This window comes from Hyaena hyaena, unplaced genomic scaffold, assembly GCF_003009895.1.
Source record: "Hyaena hyaena isolate Hyena2069 unplaced genomic scaffold, ASM300989v1 scaffold_113, whole genome shotgun sequence".
NCBI lineage: Eukaryota > Metazoa > Chordata > Mammalia > Carnivora > Hyaenidae > Hyaena > Hyaena hyaena.
Genome location: NW_024080745.1, coordinates 1093541 through 1112276, shown reverse-complemented (window position 1 = coordinate 1112276; position 18736 = coordinate 1093541). Strand labels below are relative to the sequence as shown.

Sequence of the window (18736 nt, the reverse complement as noted above, 5' to 3'; positions counted from 1 at the left end):
AGACTTTCGCAGAAGCACGGAGATTCCTTGTCCAGCCCTTCTGGGGCTCGCCTCTGAGCTCCGCAGGGGTGCATCTGGACGGGGTGGGCTTGCTCAAGGAGTCAGCCACATGTTCAGTGCAGCGCTTTAGTATCACAGTAGCAGTAAGATGACTACTACTATTACAGTGACAGTAATCACAATGATACAGCAACAACACAGTAACAGTACAGTAAATCTGCGACCCGGCGGATCTCACATGGCCGGGATCTGAGCTCTCTCAGTGTCTACCACCCTTAGAGAGGAAAAATAATGGTTAAAAGCCCAGCCTGTGGAGTTCAAATCCCAGCTGTCAAGATGACTAGCGGTGTGACTTTGAGCAAGTACTTGACCTCTCTGGGTCTCTGTTTCTCCCCCTATAAAATGAGGGGAAGGCCTGATAGTAACAATTGCTCTCTCACAGGATTGTTAGAAGGGTGAAATGAGTTAATCCACATAACGCTTAGAATACTGACTGACATAGCTGCTATTATTAGCACCACCAATATTATTTCTCCCTCTGCCTCTTCACTCTGTCCTTTGTACCAGGAAAAAGACAAAACCAGTAAAAGCATATCTGTACTCATGCCCCAACACCATTCATTCAGCAAATATCTGTGGGGAGCTACCACACACAGACAAGGCAGTTTCCTGCCTTCAAGAATGGTATAATCTCCTGGGAAACAAAGAAAAATTCATATGACAAATTACAAGTACTGTGCCAAGTATAGAAGCTGAAAAGTGTACGAGGTGCTGTAGGACCAAGGAGGAGACAGCGACGGAGGTTACAGGGGTGGGTGGGGGGAGCCTCGGTGAAGCTTAAAGTGGGAGGTGGGGGGGTGGTGTGTGGCGCTCCCAGTGAGGCCTCAGCCATGTGGAAAGAGACTGTTTCTGGTCTTGAGCAAAACGTTACTGGCTTCCCATAATGAATTCCCCAAAGCCTGAAAGATGCTACTGGGATGGGAAACCAAAAAGAGCTGATTCACAGGATGCGGAAACTGTGAGCTCAATTGTGAACGCTGCTTAAAAACAGCAGTGGCTTCCTCTTGGACTTTCTATTCCTACAGCTGCACCCTGACCACCTGTCTGCCAGACATTCTGGACACGCTTGGCTGCCTGTATTCCTTTGTCTTGGTTTTTACTGTTGTTCCTGGTACAGAGTCATATAATATCCTTTGTGCAATGAAAACATGTGTAACAGAATTACAGACGGGGCACCAAACACAACAGCAGCAGCTGAGCTACCTACGTAGTCCGGCTCCTGTGTTAGCTGCAACTCTCACTGTCCTTCAGGAGGCAGGCAAAATTGGCTCAACCCTCCACCAAGTCTAGAGTCTCTGGAAACCGAAAGCCCTTCTCAACATTGCGGTGAGATTATGTTCTGAGGGCCTCCTTTACGTGCTGGGCTCCTGACTGCATGGATGCTGTCTCCACGCTGCCCTGTGATGCCTCAGACCTGAACGTCTGCATCTCCAGGCTCCCTTCCTGAACTCCACTCCATGCTGGACGTGCACCAGCACAGCAGACTGCACAGAGAAGTTGGGGGACCCCATGGAACAGTGGCCTCAAGGCCTTCCCCACGGTCTTCTGCACTTAGCCGGGGCCCTGTCCCTCCTCCTCCCTCCCCTCCCTTTTGTTCTTGCACGTGTCCCTCTTGCTCTCTGAACAATCAGTAAACGCTTCCCCTTGACTTCATGCAGAGTAGTTCTGTCAACATCCAGACCTCTGGGCCCTCATATTCTTCTTCAAGCATTTGTCAAGGTGTTTTTCCCAAGATTATTTCCTTCATAAAACAAATTCCAATGCCGATGTTCAGATAATAGTATATTCATTTTCCCCTAACATTTCTATGCGAAAGGAGGGGCTGCTCCCAGCGGAAGCAGCAACCCTGCCAGGCAGATTCGGCTGTGGCCAGTGCAAACAGCAGAGGTGGCATCAGGACGTGTCACATGACCTCAGGCCTAAGCTGCCCATGAGCATGGGAGACGTTCCAAAGGAGAAAAAGAGATCTGCAAAGGGCCAGAGCTCTATTAGAGCAGAACGTTCAGAACCAGCAAAATGAAAATTAGTAACGTCAAAGAGACCCAGTAACCCTAAGAGCTTAGGAAACAGGGGCTGCAAGTAAAGACTCCTACGAAAAAGTATAACCTTGACAAGGAGAGGTCTAGCCCCAGAAATGTTTTCACTGATCTACAAGTAAATACTTAGTATTTGTAAGGTACAAGTATTATTCAGATGACTTATAGGGGAATTCATAAAGAATGATCTTGACAAAAGAACAGATTTCTTTCTATATGCAAAAGAATGTCAATAACAAAACTGTTAGCTATGGCAGAAAAGAAAATCCCAATAGTTTAATTTAACCTCAAGTTCTTCCTTAAAGATATAATTCTTTAAGAAAGAACCAAAAGTCCTTGAAAAAACCCTGACCCTCCCAAGCTCTCTATCAAGTAGACACACATTGCTATTATTACACCCATTAGACAAATAGATAAAATTTGGTGATTCCAACTTATCCTCTGTCTAGAAGATTCTTGAAGTACTTGCTAACCTACTCTGAGACATGACAAAGGATTTCACTTTGGTCAGACATTTCTTCCCATCTAAGTACTAAACAGGCCTGACGCTTCTTAGCTTCTGAGATCAGATGAAATCGGGCGCATTCAGGGTGGTATGGCCATAGACGTGGTCAGAAATTTCCTTATGTCTGCCTCAGAGAAGACTAAAATTTGCTCAAATCCCTGGGTCAGCCCTGGCCTATCCCATTGTAACAGTCAAATTGGTAACAATGCACTTGCCCCAGCTATTTTCTAGAAGGCTGCTCAATTATCATATTAAAATGAAGACTTGAGCATAGTTTTTAGTTCTGTAAATAAAACTGGGGAAGGGCCTTTTTAGCAGTTGATCTCACTAAACTAGAAATTTATGAGTTGTTTGCTACATGAAAAGAAAAATAGAGGGGAAAGCAAGGAAGGAGCAAACTGACAACTAAAGACAGACAGAGAAAGGTAAGAAGAAACAAGAGTCTTCGATCAAAAAGCAAATGGCGCTGGTGAGTCTCTGTTGCTCTTTGCTCAGACCTGGCTCTGCAGACCAGTGGTCTGAAGCTCCGACACTTCTGGAGAAGAGGACACACAAGCAACTACAAAATGTTACTGGCTTTCTGAGAAACTGGAAAACAAGACAAGCCCCCTGTGGATGGGGCCTCCAACAGAATCAGACTGCTGGAAATGACAAAGAACCCAAAGTACAGTATGTCTTTAGCCTTTGAAAACGCTGAACAAGGTTTAACACAGTACACAAGCACAGAGTCCAAATGAGCAGGGGGCAGAGGATGGAGAAGTATGGAGTAAGACTGTACAGATTAGTCCTTGGGAGGGGAGTTCTTTGATCCTGAATCAGAAACAACAGTCTTCTGTTTGTTCCTTCATGCAATAAGTACTAACCTCCTATGTGTTCCAGATATTGTTCTAGGTACTGGGGAGACAGTACACACAAGACAGACCGGGAATCTGCTTTTCTGGAGTTTATAGGCTAGGAGCAAAAAATAAATATACAAACACACAAGCACATGCATGCTTTTGTATATATTCAAAGAAAACAAGCTGGGGGCAGGAGGATAACCCAGGTTCACGAGAGCACTTTGGATAGGATAGTTAGGGAAAAATCTCTCTCAGCTCTTACTGAGCTGAGACCTAACTAATGAAAGGAAGTCAGCCTTCTAAAGTGATCTGCATACCAACAAGAGAGAAGAGAACTGCAAAGACCTTAAGGTTAGACACCCACGTGGGACATGTGAAGAATAAAACAGGGGCCAGTGTGACTGCAATAGTGAGCCATGGGAGAGGGGAGGGAGATAAGGGACAAGTATAGGCAGGAGCTACATCATGAGTTTGTATTTTCTTCTAAGTGCAATGGGAAGCCAATGGAGGATTTTAAGTAGGGGAGTGACATTTATGTTTTAGAAGACTGTCTGGGCAGCTACCTCCGGTTGATGGCAGGGGGGAACACAGAAGCAGAAAGATAGGTCAGGAGGCAATCTGGAAGTCCAGAGGGAGATGTCAGGTTTGGACTGGAGTGGTAGCAGAAGAGATGAGAGAAATAGATGGATGTGGGTAAATGCAGAGAGTTTTCAGTAGGTGATATTGACGGAGAAGATGTGGGAAATGAGGGGGAAAAAGCAACCAAGGATGATGTTTAGGTTTGAGACTCAAGCAGTCAGGTGTATGTAATGGGGTCCTCTACTGAGATGGGGTTAATGAGGACGGGCCAGCCTGACAGAGAAAGTTGGAGTGAGTAAGAGTTGTAATCTGGGGGTACTGAATTCAAACTGCCTCTCAGACATTCAAGTCTGGAAGTCAGGGTTAAAGATGGCAGTTGGCAAATAGAAGTTATGTAAAACAATAGGACCCAACGAGATTATCCAGAAAAGGAATACAAAGAAGTCCAAAGATCGGGCGTTAGAAGCTTCCTAATAGTCAGAGGTCAGGAGGAGGAAGAACATCAGTGAGGTAGAGAAAATAACAAGAAAATGTGGGTTGACATCAGCCAAGAAAAGAAAATATTCCATTAAAAAAGTGTCCTACTATATCAAATGTTGCTAAGTAACACGAGAAAAAAGCATTGATGTCATAAACCATCACATATGACAAGATGGAGGTCAGCGGTGCCCTTGACAGAGGGACAGCCAGGGGACTGGCAGGAATGGAAGCCTCATGAGGTGGACTGAACAAACAATGAGGAGACAGAAGCAGAGATACCGAGAGTTCTTTCTAGAAACTCTGTAATCAAGGAGAAGCAGAGAAACAAAGTAGGTAGGATAGGGGTCAAGGACGTTTTTTTGCTGTTGCTGGTGTTAACTTCATTGTCAAAGACACAGAGGAGAAGAGAGTACAGTATAATAAATCCCCGGTGTCACAATCTCAACTCCTCGTCACACTTCTTTTACCTAGTCCCCCACACATTCCCCACTCTCCACCCACAGGGTTATTTTGAAGCAAATCCCAGACATCATTTCAAGGAAAGACTGTTTGGGGCTTAAATGAGGAATACGCTTTGCTCTAAAAGACAAAAAACCCCACTAAACAATTCTTTCATGGAGAAAATTCCAGCTCTACAGCTTTAACAGACTGACTTCAATAAAAGGTATGAACTTTACTTCTCCTTTAAAGCAGGAATTCTCTAACTATGGCCCACAACCAACTGTGAGGCCATGAGGGGCTTACGGGTGAACAGCAAACTGATGGCAAGATCTAAGCCTTTCCATCAGTTCTAATGGTGGAAGAGAAGTCCAAAATCATGGTCTTTTGTTTGCTTTTTCTATTTTTGGTTTTCATTTTGTGCATGAATAAGTAGTATAACATATTAAGTAAGTTATTTAGGATTACTAAAATTAGTACATTCCTAGAGTCTGCAAGATGCCTCTCATTCAAAATTATGCTAAGAAGTCTTAGTGCCACACAATGCCTAGTACTGTTGCAGAATATATATGTATGATTGGAATTTCTATAAATTGAAGGAATTTCACCCTAATCACCCATGCAGGTCTTGAGCTGCTTACTGTTTGCAATTCTTCTATTCTTGCTTTTTGGCTATAAATTACTTAGCTCCGTCAGCAACAAGTTAGTGTATTGTGGGTTGTCTGGGCAAACCCTCAGTATATAGGGACGCATATTTATATCACTGATATAAATTTGCTACTTGTTCATTCACTGATTATCTGTGTTACTGGGTACAAAGATTTGAGACACAAAACTTAAAACACAGAAAATTCTATACACTGTTAACTTCTGTGGTTTGAGGGGGGCTTGACATTTTTATTTCAGTTGTACAAAACCTCAATCCTGTTGAGACAGAATAGCAGTTAAGATCACAAACTGGAACTCACAAACTCTAGGTTCAAATGAAGGTGTTGCTACTTAGTAGCTGTGTGACCTTGGGAAGTTATGTCACGTAACTTTTCTGTTCCTTAGTCTCCTGTGGCTACTGACGATCGGATATACAAACAATCCACAGGAGGAAGAAGAGATAAGAGCTAAGGGCTGTGAAACAAAGTCCCAGGAACTCTGAAGGGCCAGAGCTGCTTCTATGTCAGTGCAGCCAGGTCTTCCTCATCAAACAATGACAGCGACAAGGACTAACGTCCCCCAAATGCTTTCACATACCCCGGCTCCTGCAGTGCCCCACAACAGTGCTATGAAGAAACGGGGTTACTGACCTCCCTCGGAAGGTTAGGAAAGTGAGCTTTAGGTAGGTCAAATGACCCGTGAGGCCAGAGTGGGGACTGGAAAGAGTTGTCTTCTGATTCCAGGGTCACTGCTCTTTCTCCCTCCCCAGACAGCATCCTCAAGAGGTGATGGAACATGACAACAACCTCAGAGCCTCCCTCCAGAACCAAGAACATCATTCTAACAAGGGCTCAATGACACATTTGGTTAAGACGTGCCCTGAGAGAGTACTCCTGTCTTGGATCTGGGGGACCACACGTGGTGACTAGGTGCCACGGCAGAGATGTACTTCCTCAGAGTACATACAGATTCCAATAATCTTAAGATGAACAATGTTTCAAACGTACCAGAGAGGCTCACTACTTCATGAAACTCCAAATTACCCTTTAAGAAAAGAGTAGGATAATTCATAATACTACTATTATTTATACTCAGGTTACTTTTTGAATAAGTTTGTATTTTTACATATCAGGCTTCCCTGAGGTGAAAAGTATCTATCATCACCATCATCATCACAAGTGCCTGATAATGCCTGGCATGCAGTCAGCCTCAAAAGATATCTGTGGAATGAATGAATGAGGTCAACAGGCCACACCACAGAATTCTTTAATTCTAATGTTAAACATTCTGACGGAAATTTATTTGTCCCCAAATCATGGTAGAATACTCATGGTCAACAATGAGGCCATCCTTTCCAATTCAGATAGTTTTAAATAACTTGTTATAAACATGTATTTCTTTCCATTAAAGTCTTCTGAGAATGGATCTAATTTGTTTTATTTTCTTGGAGGAAATCTATCTCTGAACTTGAAAGAATGCTCTACCGTTTAAAAGGGAAAAATAAAACAAAACTCAGTTTGCTGAGAGGTAAGTACAAGGATCTTTAAGCAGACACACTACATATAGAGACAAATGAACACTGCTCCTTTCAAAGCAACCCTGTTGGGAAGCTATAAATATATTCCAGTGATACTGGCTTTGAGCAAAAAACCTGAAGAATGCCTCTTCTGAAATGGCCTTTATGTCTGTGATCAGTTTCATGACATACCAGAAAACTTGTCATATTACTTTATGGTCCTGGCCAATTTTTAACCAAAACTGACTCTAGCCAGAGTCAGTGGCAGACTTAGTCATGAAGAGGTCTTGGCCAGAATCAAATCAAACCCACCTTTAAGGATGAATACCATCAGCATAAAAATCTTCAACAAAACGTGCCAAGGGTTCTAAAGGAAAAATTCCAAAGGGAAACTTCCAAGATACCTTGAACAACAGCAACATCACTAGATGGTCTGTGTAGCCCCTCAAGGTGAACTCATACACAATTCTGTGCAAACTGTAATCTAAAGAGCCAAGACAGTCTTGTATAGAACAATGCCATTAGGTCTCAGCCATCTTTAAATTATTCCCTTGGAATAGTGTCCTGTACATAGTAGGACATGTGGCAAATTCTTTTCAAAATAGATTTCCCTGGGGAATAATCAAACTATGAAATTACCATCAGTGGGGCACCTGGGTGGCTCAGTTGGTTAAGAGTCCGACTTCGGCTCAGGTCATGATCTCACAGTTCATGGGTTTGAGCCCCGCATCAGGCTCTGTGCTGACAGCTCAGAGCCTGGAGCCTGCTTTGGATTCTGTGTTTCCCTTTCTCTCTGCTCCTCTCCAGTTCACACTCTGTCTCTCAAAAATAAACATTAAAAAAGTTTTTAAAAAGAAATTACTATCGGTAATAGCAGGGTCTCCATCCACTAAACTTTTTTTCCTAAGGAGGGAATGTGGTGTTGTATTTCATCATTATCAAAAGTAGTTTTTAAGAGTAACAGACCAGGGTGCCAGGGTTGCTCAGTCAGTTAAGCCTCCAACTTCAGCTCAGGTCATGATCTCACAGTTCGTGGGTTCAAGCCCCACATGGGACTCTGTGCTGACAGCTAACTCAGAGCCTGGAGCTTGTTTCAGATTCTGTGTCTCCATCTCTCTCTGATCCTCCCCTGCTCAGGCTGTCTCTCTTTCTCTCTCTCTCCCAGAAGTAAATAAAACATTTAAATTTTTTTAAAAAAATAGGAGTAACAGACCATCTATTTGATTTTATTGCCTCCTATATCTACTGGCAAATAGAAAAAATGTCCTTCCCAAATGGTGTCTTTTAAAGAAGAAATTTTTATTTTTAAACAACTGAAACGTAGGTTGAAGAGATTTCAAAGTCTATGAAAAAGCACTGGCATCTATATCATTCTTTTCTAAATTTTGAACTGGCCATCAAGATAAAAATGAAAAAATTATAGAAGACCTACCACCATGACAAAGGTAATGGAATTAACATTTAGAATGTGCCTGCTATGTGTTAAGTACTGTGCTACATGTAATCTTCAGGAAACCTAACAAGAGGTACAGCCATTCTCACTTCTACAGATAAAGAAACTTGAAACTTTAAGAAGTTAAATATAGATATACAAGCTAACATATTAGAGGGCAGGGCTAAGGTTCAAACCCAGGTTTGTCAGAATCCAAGACTCTGTCCTTTACCCCTTAAATATGAATTCTACCCCAGAAGTCTAAGCAGAAGGCCTGTTGGTCAGCCATGTGTCACCAACAACAGTCATCTGATAAAAATGAAAAAACTTGACAATGTTGGGGTGGGGGAGGATGGGTGAAATAGGGGATGGGGATTAAGAAGGGCACTTGTGATGAGCACCAGGTGTTGCAGGAAGTGCTGAATGACTATATTGTATACCTGCAACTAACATTACACTGTATGTTAACTAACTGGAATTTAAATAAAAACAAACAAACAAACAAATAAATAAAATAGAACCACATGATCAGCTATTCCACTTCTGGGTATTAAAAAAAAAAGTACTTGCCAATGTTTAAAAATAAGGGGTTTTATGGGGCACTTGGGTGGCTCAGTCAATTAACCGACTCTTGGTTTCAGCTCAGGTCATGATCTCAGGGTCTGTGAGATCAAGTCCTGTGTCGGGCTCTGTGCTGGCACTGCAGAACCTGCTTGGGATCCTCTCTCCCCTTTGCTTTGCCCCTCCCCCCACACTCAAAATAAATAAACTTAAAAAATGTAAATAAGGGGTTTTACATAAAATATGGATCTGGACTTCTATATCAAATTCACTTCACTCATCTGCCTACACAGGCTAGGCAGATAATGCCTTTAAGTCTGTGACCCCTGCTATTCTCTGTTGCCTCCCCAACACTTTCCTTTACGGCAAAAACCAAAACTAATATTCCACCTGTCCCATCTTACCTGGATATTTCATAGGAACTTCGAGTCACGCCACTGTGATGAAACAGAACATAACCATGGAGGTCAAGTACAAGCTTTTTATACAGAATTGAAGGCCAGAGAGTTAAGTGACCAGTTCATCTTCACAAGAAATAGGACTAGATCTCGAATGTTCTTAATCTTGTCTGCTATGCTACTCAGCTTCTCTTTGGTGGCCAAACCTATGTCTGAGTTAATGACCTGTGAAGTAGGGTATCACTATTCCTCCAGAATTCTGTTTGATATTTCTATCATGAGCTTGCATTTCTAATAAACACTGCTTGTACTGCCAAAACTTCAAATCTATTTTCTTTTATTCACCAAAGGGCCCCTATGCACAAATCACTCTGCTTTTATAGATCCACTCCTTGGCCTCCCTTCCTGTTCTATCAGAAGCTGCCAACAGCATTTGTAGCTGAATACCACAGGGTAAAAGAAGGTATGAAGAAAGCTGCAAAAAAGCACCCCTGACTTCCAACTCACAGGTCAAGGACTGGGAAGATGAAGAAGGTGATACCGGTAGGCAACTCAAGCCTACTACCCTCTGGAGGAGACACAATTTTAATTTTTTAATTTTTACGTCTGATATTAGCCAGAGAAAATCAGTTTGAGTTATTCTCAATTATCATATAAATGCTAAAGCATATTCTAATCATACAAGCTGGCAAATTCTTGTCCTTTCTCTCAAAGGTACTGAGTTGATCAAATTTAAGTTTTAAAACTTCCTCTCCTGGAACAGAAGATACTAAAGAGACAGCTTGTCAAACTGCAAGTTATTTTTAGAGGTGTTTTTAGCATATGCATTAGCAAATATAGTTCCTATTTTTTAAAAGGCAAAACGTCATGTTGGAGTCATTCCAATGTTTCTATATGTGACTGAAGCCAGAAACAGCATTTGTGAAAATACCACTCTTGAGGGAAGTACACCACATTAATAATGAGTTGGGCCTGAAAAGATTTTAGGATTTCAAAGTAAGCAGTTTCCACGCTTCTCTAATAAATCAAGAAAGAATAGACACTCACACTACTAAGCAGGAGAATTTTTTAAAATTTATACCAAAATGATATTTCTTTGCCATTTGTTTTCATTCCTGACCTAATTTCTTTCTGGTGATCTTGAATGAATATCCATTCTTATGTCCTTTAACTGTCTTGCAAGGTAGCCAGGCCAACTAGCTTTCCCACTGGACTGCAAACCACTCTGGAGCCCTGTGTTCTGGTATCAGCTCTGAGTATCTAATATCAAATACCAAAGATTTGCTACATGTGCTTCATCAGTCTCTTCATCTGTCTCTGCTTGGTCCCAGGTATCTATAAAACTATAACATGGCATTCTAGCACATAACCCAGGTTTTTAAGGTGCCCTAATGTCCACAAAGGGACAAGTCATGGCAGTATGGCTTACTGGGTGGGATTACTTCTTGCTGACGCTCTGAGACTGCACAGCGGTTTGACTTCAAAGGCTTGGGACTCAGGATGCCTGACTGTAGAGCCTAGCTCCACCATTTACTAAGTGTGCAACCTGAGGAAAGTCACTGAACCTCTCTGTGCCTCAGCCACGTCAGCTATAAAAGAAAACTGCTAAGGGAGTTAAACATTAGTAGATATTGGTAGGACTTAGCACAGCTCCTGGTATGCAGCAAGATTTAGTATTTATTATTTATCTCTTTTTGATGCCTTCACTGGCATGCTCTGTGAAGTAACATTTTGTCAGTTAGCTTGACTATATTTAGTGTCTTGATTCTTGAAGGAAACAACAATGTCAAACCCATTAATATAATTTTCTAGGATCCCAGGCAGACATCTCTGGGGCATAAATCACCATGTGGGACCAGCCATGAAGAACCACACTGCAGGTGCTTTGGAAAGTCACACTAAATCTCATAAAATAGAGGTTATGATTCACGCACGCCCTCCAGCAGGAACTCAGTGATGGGGCTTGCTACCGTCCCCTGACGCATGACTGCTATTTCTCACATCCAGAGCATCACACATGACAGATGACAATGACATGGCTGCACATGCCCACGGGCACACCTGGGTTTTACAAATGCCAAAATCCTTTTGCAAGAAAGTAAAGCAAACTGTGGCTTGGGGGAAGTTCAGGATTTTACAAACACAAGAGAAATGACATCAGGCATTTTTCTCTGGCCTCCATTTCTAGTAAAAAAATGATTAGATACTGCTGTTGAAGAGCAAGCATAAATTAACCTTATTTGGGGGCTTAAAGTTACAATTTATAGAGTTTTACTTTTTTATGAGTATGGAGACAGTTGCTATAGTTCAGTCTGATCACTGCTTTGCCTTTCATCAGCTCTTTGCAATTATTACAATAAGGAAGATACTTTGTGCCTTTCCCACACACAAGGAATATACAGATGCTACTCCATTTGATTTACTCAGTGTTTAAATTTATTAACAAACAGAATTAAAAATAAAACAAAAAATTTATAAAATCAAAGGCCCATTTCTGAGAAGCAGCATAAAATAATGCCGAAGAGCTCAGAGTTTGGTGACAGACGGGTGTGGGTTTGTGGACGAGAAATGTCACCCCTCTCTACTGCAGTTTCCTCATCTGTGTAGAGGCCACAGTTGTGCCGAAGTCTTGTAAGGCTGGCGGCACCCACCAGAGAGGTGCCTCGTGCAAAATGTGACTGAGGAAAAGCAAGGGAAGCAGAAGGAACGGAAGAAATGGAAAAAGGCATGGAAGCAGGAGAACAGGGAGTGAATTAACCCGGACTACCTAAATTGTACAAATAGTGGCCACAATCCAGGCCTTTTGCCAGAATTTAGACTCTAAAATAGCACAACTTGATTTTCTTTATTATGTAGGTTTTCCATATCCCACAAAGGAGAGAGAAAAGTGTAAAAAAACCTCCATGACACACCACCAAACCTCAACAACTATTACACCCTACCATTCCGCTTTCCTCTACTTCCCTAAACACACTTTTTTCCTTTTGATGACACAGTTTTAAAGAAAATCTGAAGGCATCATATCAATTCAACAGTAAGTGCTTCTGGATGTAAATACTGAAAAACAATAATCACAGGGGCACCTGGGCGGCTCAGTCGGTTAAGTGTCCGACTCTTGATCTCAGTCCAGTTCTTGATCTCAGGGTGGTGAGTGCAGGTTCTGCATTGGGCCCTGCACTGGGCCCCATGTTGGGCTCCATGCTGGGCATGAAGCCTACTTTAAAAAAAAAGTCACAATATCACTATCAGATCACTAAAACTATCGATAATTTCTTAAATAATACATAATAGAGTTGTGTTTCATTTTCTCCTATTATTTAAAACAAGAAAGGTATTTTTATATTATTTTTGTTCAGATCAAGATCCAAAAAAGGCTCAAACATGGCATTTGGTGTATAGGTCTCTACATTTTTTGACATATAACCATTCCCCCTTTTTACACCCTACTTTTTTCTCATTACATTTATTTGCTGAAGAAATTGGGTCATTTGTTTCGTAGATCTTCTCACACTCAGGACTTGGCTGATGTGTACCCTTGTGTGGTGTTTAACACGTCCCTCTCTCTCCTGTATTTCCTGTAAACTAGCAAGTAGATATGGAAACCTGATAAGATCCTGGTTCAAATATGTGCGGAAGGGATGTGGGCAGAATACTGCATAAGTGGTCTTATTTCTTTTCAATCAGATCACATGAGAAGGAGTATGATATTTGGCTAGTCTACTTTTAGTGATGCTGGGATTGATCAGTGGATTCAAATGTTGTCAAGCCGATTCTCAATTACAAAGCTGCAGTTTCACTTAAGATTTTAGTATCCATTAATGACTGTTGCCTAGCTCCATTATTTCATTAGAGGCTGCAAAACAGTGGTTTTCTAGTTCTAGCTCCCTTCTGCATTTATTAGCTGTAATTCTCTATAAAGAACTTACCCTGGCACTTCCTTTCATGGGGGGCAGTGAGAGCGGAGGGTGTGCCCTGAAGACCTCGGGCACACTGCGCGAGTACAAAGTGGGGTGCTGTCTGCCCACCCCCGAATGCTGCACTCTGCCCCTCTATTGCACACGAGTCTTTGTACCTGATCATGTTGTCACCAAATCCCACTTCGGGTACGTGGTGTCTCAGCTGAAGAAGATGAAGTCTTCAGGGGAACTGTCTACTGTGGACAGGTATTCGAGAACCGCCCCCCGCCAACCTTGCAGGTGAAGAACTCTGCTACCTGGCTGTGCTATGACTCCTGCAGGGGCACCCACGTCAGGGGAGCACTGGAACCTGGCCACTGCAGGCACTGTCACCCACTGCCAGCCAGTCATGGGTGCCCCGCACCGCACCCAGGGCCCACTCCATCCAGATCATGAAGCTGGAAGAGACTGAGGCCAGCAAGTGCCACTAACAGGCAGTCAAGCAGTTCCCCAACTCTGAGATCAACTTCTTGCTGCCACACCAGGTCTCACCTCACCACCACAAGCCCCACTTCCCCACCAAGAGGCCCAACACTTTATTTCAGATACAGAGCCTCCTTGTCCCAAATTCCCTGGGAAAACCGAGAAAGAAGAACTTATCCTGAAGTAGAGGCTGTAGGTGCACATGTGTGAACACTCGTATTTGCCTGTCTTCCTTATAGTGCAAGTAGCATACTCTGTAAATACTTCTCCATTTTTTTTGTATACTTAACAATGGGTCCTGAAGAGGACGTCAGGGCAAGATGTAGATGTTTTCCTTGTTCCTTCTTATAACTGCATATTATTCCTCTTTATGAGTGTACCATTTGGTTATTCAACGATTCCTCTATTGATGGCTATTTGGAAGGTTTCTAATATTGAGCTATCACAAACAATGTAGTATTAACCTGTGTCTGTCTCATTGTAGTTTTGGGGCATAACACTTAAATGAACTGTCCAGGGGCACCTGGGTGGCTCAGTTGGTTAAGAGTCTGACTTCGGCTCGGGTCATGATCTCAAGGTTCGTGGGTTCGAGCCCCGTGTTGGGCTCTGTGCTGACTGCTAACTCAGAGCCTGAAGCCTGTTTCAGATTCTGCGTCTCCCTCTCTCTCTGACCCTCCCCTGCTCATGCTGTCTGTCTCTCAGAAATAAATAAAAACATTAAAAAATTTTTTAAAAAAATGAACTGTTCAGTCCTCTCTTAAGTGAAACATGCCATCTTAAAAATTGTATTTTCAAAGTATTACACTTAATAAAAAGAGGCTGAAACCCAAGATACAATATGACAGAGTGTAAAGTTTTTTGTTTTCTATTTACTCATTTTTAAATGTTTATTTCTTTATTTTGAGAGAGAGGGGGTGTTTGCAGGCATATGGGGGAAGGGGAGAGAGAGAGGGAAGAGGGAGAGAGAGAAAATCCCATGCAGGCTCCATGCTGGCAGTGCAGAGCCTGACATGCAGCTCCCACAAACCATGAGATCATGACCTCACCAAACTCAAGAGCGGGACACTTAACCAACTGAACCACCCAGGCGTCCCAGAGAGTGGAGTTTTTTAAAGTGTGGTCCACTACACACCTGCATCGCAAACAGTCTCTTGGGGGTGTGTGACAAAAATGTGAATTTCTAAGCCCACTCCCAGGCCTTCTGAACAGTCAGGTGAGAGATCTAGTGGGGAAATTGCTGTACTCAGAATGGAAGACTGCCCTCTGCATTCAGTCATGAAATCTGAGCCAACATGATCAGCCCTGGTTTTTTTAGGAATGATTCTTCATATGCTGGAGATAATAAATACCTTCCCTACCCTTCACGGGATTTCTGTGTAGTTCAAATGCAATTATGTATGAGAAAACAGTTTGAAAACTAAAGTAAAATTAAAATGTTAATATCTAGCAATAGGAAAGGCTTCTGCTCAAGCAAGATCCCCATCTTCTCCCTCAACAAACATCCTACTTACACATTTAATCTTAAAGACACATAATTTTCCCTAAATGCCTATATTCCTTCATTGACTCATTTTTGAAGGTTCATGTAAAAGAACGTAGCCAGTTGGAATTCAAAATGCATTCTTTATGGAATACACACCGCTCTTTAGGAATACCCGCTCACCTCAGTCCAGGGTACCATATGGCAGCCATGACAAAACCTTGATCCAACACAGAAAGGAAAAGTAACTCAAGGCCACTACAGGTCTGCCTTTGATTAATTTTATACAAAAGTGGAAAATGCCTGATGCTTCAGAAATCATTGCCAGTAATGAGGCACACAAAGAAAGAAAGAAAAGCCCAGCCCACCATCAATGTCCTAAAGAAGAATTTGTTCTGCCATAATTTGGTGCATGGTGTACTTTCAGTCTGGTTCTATAAAGCCAATAAATCCAGACAGGTTCAGAGCCTGTTTATTTTTAAATGACAGGCAAAACCACTATAATTTTTGTCATCTTTCCAAAGGAGAAGACTCTCCACTATTCAGTAGTAGTTTTTTCTTAAGGATCCAGAACAGTTCCTACCATGTGACTGTGAAAGTCATTCCTCCAACACAGGGCTTGGAGTACAAGGTATGGCCAAACAATACACAGGGGTAAATCTGAGAGCTTTCAAAAGAAGAAGGGATGGCTGGGAAGAAGCACTGGTGGTTTTTACATCTACCCTGAGGAAAAAAGCTTCAGTTAACATCTATTGACGAGTCAAAGAAATTAAAATACTCCTGATGCAAGACTAGAAAACTTCAGATGACTTTTCAACTGTTGGATCTGAGTAAAGCATTAAACATCCATTTTCAGAATGCATGTTAGGGGTTAGGTTTTTGGTGGATAAGTTTAAATGGTCTCCTCTGGGAATCAGGAATTTACGAATCACAGACAGAGGTGCTACTGGGCGTGTCAAATCAGAGCCCCTCTTCTCTATGAGCTGTGACCTCAGAAACAAGTCCCCTTTTCTAAATAAGTGTTGATCTTCTGAGCACACTTCAGGTACAGAGCAAACAGTGGAATCAAATTCTTTTCTCTTCACAAACACACTTCACAGCGGTACTGTATTTTGGTGAAGTGACATTTTATGTTCAGGAAAGGTACAAGCAGGGGAATTATTCACTTTTCTCCCTCTTGGTGAGAAAGGTTTCATGAAGGGAAAGGGACTTTAGAAGGCCCTTAAAGCTCTGTAAGAGAGACTAGCTGACAGAAGTGGACAGGGAAGATGTGCCCAGCCCAGGCAGTGGGATGCTAGTGGAAGAGATGATCCAGACTTACCAGTGGACAGTGGTGACAAAGCCTGTGTCACAGAATGACACAGACCAGAGGAACAGGCAGGACACCGGAGGCCAGAGGGTAAGGACACAGGAGGCCAGAGTGATTAGAAATCAAAACATCAGGAAAACCCAAGCAGTTTGTGGATGAGCCTTAAACTATGAGTGAGGCTCTTGGACTTTATTCAAAATAACACTTGACATTTATTGAGGATTTGACTATGGGCTTTTTACTTTAAGATCTTTTATCTGGATTAAATCCATAATCAGGGGCACCTGGGTGGCTCAGTCGGTTAAGTGTCCGATTATGGCTCAGGTCATGATCTCACAGTTCGTGAGTTTGAGCCCTGTGTCGGGCTCTGTGCTGACAACTCAGAGCCTGGAGCTTGCTTACTTCAGATTCTGTGTCTCCCTCTCTCTCTGCCCCTCCCCTGCTTGCACTCTGTCTCTATCTCTGTCTCTGTCTCTCTCTCAAAAATAAATAAACATTTAAAAAAATAAATTAAAAAAAAAATAAATCCATAATCAGCAATCCTTGATAGTGATATTTTCTCAACTTCCCTTTTCAGGAAACTAAGACACAGGGATAATTTATCCAATGTCACATTGCCAGGAAGAAGCAAAAATCAGGAGTTGAACCCTGGTATTCTGACTCCAGAGCCCATGATCTCCACCACCCCTCAATGCTGACTCTCTGGAAGAAAGCAGGGAGAGTTACCATAGGACACACTGGAGGAGACTGGCACAGCTGGCCTAGTAGAAAGATGAATTCTTCCATGGTGTTCAGGTTGTTCTGAGAAGTAACAGGAGACACAAAGAGTAAGGTCTGATAAGCAAAGCGGAAAATGGCCTAGCACTGCCCGAAGAGTCAAGCAGGGCTGAACACTGCGGGTATCATAGAAGATGACCACAGTTTCAGTACCCTTTGAAAAATGGGATGCCAAGGATCCACCTCAGTTTGTGTCTGTGTTTTGGGTGAAGGAACAGCAGGTGGAAGGGGACAGGAATGTCAGAGAGAAATTGAAAGAGCAAGGATGGGGCACAACCCAGGGAGGCCGCATAGTGTAACAGCAGGAATGGGAGATTTGAAACCAGGGACAATTGGGTTGAAACCTGGCACTTTCTCTTTATTTCTGTGTGTGTGTGTGTGTGTGTGTGTGTGTGTGTGTGTGTGTGTGTGTGTAAGTTAGCCCTCAGTGTCTTTGTTCCTATCCCAGCAAAGTTAAGGTTTTATTTTTTAACTGAGAACATTATATATGATTAGATATATAATGTATGCAAAAGTATAGTGCTTGACATGTGTGAGGTATTCCAAAAATATTGGAAGAGAAGGAAGGGAGGGAGGAAGGGAGGGAGGGAAGGAGGGAGGGAGAGGAAAAAGGGAGGGAGAGATGGAGGGGAAGAGAGATGGGGAGAGAGAGAGAGATGGAGGAGGGAAGGAGGGAGAAAGGGAGACCACCCAGCAGCTGCTGCATCTTAGAATGGGAAAATTGGCAGGAAAGGCTTCAAAAGTGGCCAGAAAGGGAAGCCAGACTGCAGCCATATCACAAGTCCTATGAAACAGTGCCCACATGCCACATTTGCCACATAGGATACCCATGCCAGTCCTGGCCAGTCCTATTTCCAGAAGGGTCTGACAGCACATATCAAAAATGGTTTGCCTGTTCATGTATTCCTGCCTTTGTTCGTTCAACATGTGCTACAGCCGCAGAGCCCGGCTAGGAAGGATGCACAATTGAGGAGATGTGAGAGAGAGGACCATCGCGATGTAGTGGTCCCCCTGCAGCTGTGTGGCCATCCACCTAGTGGCTCCACACAGCAGTGGGATCCAGGCACAACACAATGATAACCAAGACATAATCTATAATTGCCTCCAATTCACTTACAATCTACTAGGAAAGAGACACATGAATACATTTTTACAACACTCATCTGATCACTGCTATGAATCACTTTGGAACAGTAAAAGTACTGTTACTTTGGATGCAAAAGTAACAGAATCCTATAAAAGATTTCATAACTGTCAATACTTTCATATCAGTGTCCCATAAATTTTTATAGTCAGGCA

The 18736-nt window shown here is 42.6% G+C and overlaps 1 protein-coding gene and 1 pseudogene across 3 annotated transcripts in view; one reads left to right on the top strand and one right to left on the bottom strand.

The window, feature by feature from the left end:
* Positions 1–18736, bottom strand: part of CRADD (CASP2 and RIPK1 domain containing adaptor with death domain) — a 180332-nt gene that overhangs the window by 49318 nt on the left and 112278 nt on the right. The window lies entirely within an intron of this gene.
* LOC120234646 lies at positions 13435–14053 on the top strand (annotated as a pseudogene).